This window comes from Macaca nemestrina, chromosome 3, assembly GCF_043159975.1.
Source record: "Macaca nemestrina isolate mMacNem1 chromosome 3, mMacNem.hap1, whole genome shotgun sequence".
Classification (NCBI taxonomy): Eukaryota; Metazoa; Chordata; class Mammalia; order Primates; family Cercopithecidae; genus Macaca; species Macaca nemestrina.
Window position 1 is genome coordinate 59565440 of NC_092127.1, and position 6000 is coordinate 59571439.

Below are 6000 nucleotides of genomic sequence, written 5' to 3' on the forward strand. Positions count from 1 at the left end.
TTTGCTACTAGTACTGCTGCTGCCTGTCCTCTTAACCACTGTGGGAGGTCCAAAACTAGCTGTAACCAAGAATCTATATATGGGAAGTGATCTGGGTGCCCTGGCTTACAGGTTACCCTGTGCCATACTTTCGAGACAAGGGACCTGTCCAGACTTCCTTCTGATGGCCAACCCACATCTCATGCTGGCCAGTCTATCTCACACAAAGTTCTAAGTTTTCCTGGTGTCATGGTGACTCCATAATCTCCCTTAAATTCCTTTTTGAAATTTTTCAACACTTTTCCTAGTGGAGTGGGCTTACTTTGTGCCTGACCCATGTTTCCTTGAGACAAAACACCATGCTCACACCACACTCACACCACAAAACAAAGAACGGGTAAAAAGGGCACATACACACCAAACCAGAATCAAAACCAAAATCAGAGTATCAAGAAATCCAAGCAAGGTCAAAACCAAAGTATCAAGCAATGCAAGTCAAGTCAAAAACAAAAACCAAAGTGCTGGTACAGGCACGCTGTGGGTGATCAGGCCATGCTTCCACTCAAATGGAGTGGGCAAGTTCTAAAGACTAGTCTTACGAAGTTTCAGATGTCCAGACTCCAAGTGCCAGTTCCTTCCTGGTGTTCAGCCACTGCATTGATCCTCCATGGGGGCCTGCCATGCGCTGCTCTGGTGAGGCGTTCCACCGGGGCAGTTGCCTACCAGGGAGCGCTCTCAGGATTCGCATGGCTCAAGCTGGCCAGAGTTCCCCGCAGGGATGCTCCACAGGGCAGGCCTACACTGCCTAAGAGGTTGCCTCAACCGTCCATCAATCACCTTGCTTCCCAGTCAGGGAACCAAGAAATGTAGCAGGACAAGCCGCAGACAAAACCCCTCAGACACTGAGTTAAAGAAGGAAGCAGTTTATTCAGCTTGGAGCATTGGCAAGACTCCTGTCTCAAGAGCCTAGCTCCCCAAGTGAGCAACTCCTGTCCCTTTTAAGGGCTCACAACTCTAAGGTGGTCTGCTTGAGAGGGTCGTGATCGACTGAGCAATTGGGGGTACATGACTTGGGGCTGCATGCACCAGTAATTAGATCAGAACAAAACAGGACAGGGATTTTCACAGTGCTTTTCTATATAATATCTGTAATCTATAGATAACATAAGCGATTAGGTCAGGGGTCGATCTTTAACTACCAGGCCCAGGGTGTGGCGCTGAGCTGTCTGTTGTGGATTTCATTTCTGCCTTTTAGTTTTTACTTCTTCTTTCTTTGGAGGCAGAAATTGGGCATAAGACAATATGAGGGGTGGTTTCCTCCCTAAGTAAGTTTTCTGAGGCCTCCCCAACCATGCAGAACTGTGAGTCTATTCAACCTCTTTCCTTATAAATTGTCCAGTCTTGGGTATGTCTTTATTAGCAGTGTGATAAAGGAACTAATACATACATACAACTTTTTGTGTCACATCATAGTTTCAAACTTAAATTCCATGTGAGAAAATTTCCCTTGCCTCTGAACAAAAACTGTGTCAAAACAATGACTATTGTGATATTAACAAGAGTTCTAGATCATTTTTTATTATAAATGCAGTCTTGAATATCTTTTATTCCTATTTAATAATATCCAGTCCCATCTCAAAAAAAAAAAAAAAACCTATAAATTTGACTTAATAATTTTTTTTCCTCTGTCCCAGTTTGAAATTTCCAGACTGTACACTGGCTATTGGAATGAGGTGGTCATTCTTCCCTCTCTTCCCTGACTTCTTGGCCTTCTAACAGCTGTTTCTTCACCTTAATAATCGGGTAGGGGAAAGAAGAGGCAGAGGAGAGGGAACTTCTTACTTGGCCTCTGGGCTTCCTACTTACTTGTCTTGGAAGATGATCAAAACTGATTCTATTAGAAACACTACCAAGGGATCCTGCATCATGCTCCTTTCTGCAGTCCTCCACAGAATTTACCACTATTTCTAGTAGTTTTCCATGACACCTATCTCAGCCACTGGTATCCAATAATAGGGCTCTAACCTCATTCTTCTGGTTTGGCCTTTGTATCTCCACTCAATATTATTGGATAAGATTCAGGATTACTCCATATTGTCTTTCATTCCCACAGGGTCCCTATTTGGTCCTAGTAAAGCACTCATCAACCTGAAAAACTTACCTGATAAACTCTTACCTGAGCCACTCTGGATACGTGTTACCCTTATAAGCTTACCCAAATACATTCTGGGACCACAGGGCAACTCAATCACTCTCTTGGGTCCACTTTAAAAATATTTCATCTCTGATCCTCTAGATTTTCAGGGTCGCTCCCCAATTTACATTCTGTGTTAGCTTTCTCAGACATAATTCCATTATTTCTCTGTCTCTCAGATGCATGGGAAACAGTTGAAAGACCTCCAAAGGGTCCCTTTCTGAAGCCCTACTCGCTAGACGTCTGGATATAGGGTAGCACTCCATTAGACATCCCCCAAGAATAAGGAGGAGATTCCACATAAAAATGGATTTGTCTCAAAATAAGTCACTTCACCCACATCCTCTTTTGTGGCCTTTATTGGTTCCTTTTTATAACCAGAGATTTAAAAATTAGAAAATAGTCTTTCCTTCTTCATATGGAAATTCCACAAAACTTGCATGAAGCGTCTATTTCCCATATATTAATACTTTGCTATTCTGATGTAAATTATATCACCACTTCACTTAAAATCAAGAAATCTTGTTTTAACATCCAGTTATAGTTTTAAATATGTAATAAAATTACTATAAGGCCTCTGTTCAAAACCCTCCAACTTCTACTATAGGTCACAATGAAGGAGACTGTAGTACCTTAATCATTCCAACAAAAACAATTAGAAAAAATAGAAAAAATACAGAACAATATTTTAAAGGCACAGATGAGCAACCAAGCCAGTCAGGAGACAAAAGATGATATCTGAACAAAAAGGAAAGTACACTAAAGAGAGCCCTTGATAATTTTTTCTGGTATTTCCCTTCAGGCATTTTCTGCTTAGCTCAGGCAATGAGTCATAGAAAACATAAAATTTCAAGCCACGATCAAATTCCAGTGAATACACACTTTAAAACAAACAAACAAAAAATGACAATTATAGTAATGACAAGGATGTGGACCACCTGCAATTCTCCAACACAATGTATATGAACATAAATCAGTTTAACCACTTGGAAAAGTGTTTATTTTTCACTAAAGTTAAAAGGATGTGCATTAAATCTAGCAGTTGCATTCATAGGTATCTACCCAGGAGAAATAAGTACATGTGTACAAAAAGATATTTACAAAAATACTTATAATAGCTGAATATTTGCAATATGCTGAACCTGTAAATAATCCAAATGTCCATCAACAGAAGAATGGATAAATAAATTATATGTGTAGGAGGGAACACTATATATAGCAATGAAAAAGAATGAATTGGGGCTACACACAACAATACAAATGACTCAGAGAAATGTTATTTTTAACAAAAGAAGCTAATCTCAAAAGAAAACAGTATGATTTCATTTATATAAAGTTAGACAGCAGGGAACGCTAATCAAGGTGATAGAAGTCAGAATAATGGTGAGTTTGGAGTGGGAGATGTTATTTAGAAGAGGACATGAGGGAGGCTTCAAGGCTTCTGTTCATGTTCTGTAGTTTCGTCTGAAAGGTAGCCTAGTGGGGATATTCATTTGCAAATTGACTACAAAATAAAAAAATAAAATCGAAACTTTCACAAAGGATTACCTGCCACCAGTTTGACCTCATCACTTTACTGTTCATGTCCTCCTTATTCATGTTGTTCCTGCACACCGGCCTCCTTGTTGTCCTCAAGCATAGCAAGCATGCTATCATCCAGAAATGTTTGCACTTCTTTCCTATGCCTAGAATACTCTTCAGAGAGAGCCACATATTAAATCTCTTGCCTCCTTCAAGACTCTGCACAAATGTTGCCTTCCCTGATAATGTTATATAAAATACACACACACACACACACATACACCACTCTCCTCTTTATCCTGGTTACTATTCATAGCCCTTACTATACCAGTTATTAATATATTTAGTTATTTTTTGTAAATATGTTCTATATATTTATAACCTTTTGTAAGCCCTAGAAAGCTGAGAATGTGTTTGTTCCAATAACCACTCTCTGTCAGTCTAAAACCATGCTTGGCACAAGGTAATTGCTCAGTAAAAATGTGTTCAATAAGTGATGAATAAATGTCCCAGTCTAGAAAAAAACATGCTATTTTTAAAAATCAAACTTACAGTAACTCCTCACTTAACATTGTCAATAGGTTTTTGGAAACTGTGACTTTAAATGAAACAAAATATGAGGAAACCAGTTTTACTAGTTTACTGGTATAGACTGATATAAACAAGAGTTTAGTTCCTACAGCATATTTCTTGTCACAAAAGCATCACCAAACTTATCAATAAAGACTAGAACACTTCTAATATTAAATGTTGAAATAAATGTGAGCTACACATACATTTAAGAAAGATTAATTTTACAAAGTACGATAATTACCTAATTTTTCTAGTTGAGGGCCATGGGTAACCAGAGGCCATACTGCAACTGAGGGTACAAGCTGGGAACCAGCTCTAGATGGGAATCCATCCCATTGCAGAGCACACTCACACACGTACACACACTTGGATGCACCAGTTCACCTAACATGCACGTCTTTGGAATGTGGAAGGAAACAGGAGTTCCCAGAGAAAACTCAGGCAGACAGGAGTGGAACATGCAAACTTCACACAGACAATGCCCTGCTAGCAATCAATTGTTTTTTCTCATCAATGTTATAATGAAATGATATTGAAGAAAATTATGTTATTCAAGGACCAGCTGCATGTTATTAATAAAATATAAATTAACGTTTTATAGATTGTAAATTCCATAATCAATTTACAGCAAAGAAAAGACTATTGAAATGTTCTTCCTCTTTGTTGCAAAGGTTAGTTTTAACAGCCTTTAGAATTCAAACAGGAAAAAAAAATTCAAAAAAAGAATTACACCTAAAGTTGTCATCAGTACTAATGGCAGCTACTTTGTAACAGTGGGAAAAGTTATTCTCTTTCTACTTTTCTCCTCCCATCCCCCATTTATTCAAAGTAGTCTCTTAGGTTCTGTTATATTCACTATCTTTTTGATATCTATATCAGATATTATCCTTTTGTACACTCCATAGTTTTACTTTATTGCAGACACAGAATGGTATTTACTTTTCTATGTTCCAGTTCCTTCATCCCTGAAAACCATGTTGAATTCGTAAATTGTTCAATAATTGTAATCAGACATGTTTATTAGTTCTTCAATCCCCCCCACCAATCTTGCCCTAAAGCCCTATATAAATATTATTTTCTTACATATTTGTATTGCTAATATAAACACCTTTCCTAGCTTGCACCTGCCTTTTGTAAGTATATAGGCCCACTTGAAGCACAGAGAATTTACATTGGTTTAGTCTGTGGCCCAAAGAGGAAAAAAATAATAATAATTCTTCTCTGTCCTTATTTTGCCAGAAAAGAAGCAGCATTGACTACAGTAAAGAAAGAGTGCTCTTTACTTCTACAGTAAAGAAAGACAACTCCTGGTCACAGGTGCAAGAGCCCTACTCCTCCTAAAGCAGAAATTCTGCCTGGTGATCTGGCATCCAGGAATTTAACATTCTCAATTAAATGAGGTGGTCTTACCTTCTAGTCTTTCTTTTTTTTTTTCAGAATGCTTGAAAGATCATAGCATTAATCATGAAAATAATAAGCAACTTCTGTTGCAAGTGTCTGCACTTAATCCTAAGTATGTTCCAATTCTGCACATTTGTAACATTGGTTAAGGAACTACCCCTTGGGGTCTTAAGTTATGAGTGGACAACGTTTATGAAATTAAACTAATCCCAAGAAGAAAATTTAGCATTAGTCAAATAAATGGGGTGCTAATACTAAATAGAGCATTTTATCTTTTACATACTTAATTCCTACTTTTTGATACTCTTGCTAAACCCAAATATCATAACCTG

The 6000-nt window shown here is 38.0% G+C and overlaps 1 long non-coding RNA gene across 7 annotated transcripts in view; it reads left to right on the top strand.

The window, feature by feature from the left end:
• The window catches only part of LOC105486079 (uncharacterized), a 66097-nt gene extending 60421 nt beyond the window's left edge, over positions 1 to 5676 (top strand). For all 7 annotated transcript variants that reach the window (XR_003019016.2, XR_011620968.1, XR_011620967.1 and 4 more), the window contains one exon: positions 5507 to 5676. This is a non-coding gene — a long non-coding RNA (uncharacterized lncRNA). The remainder of the gene's footprint in view (positions 1 to 5506) is intronic.
• The last annotated feature ends 324 nt before the right edge of the window (positions 5677 to 6000 follow it).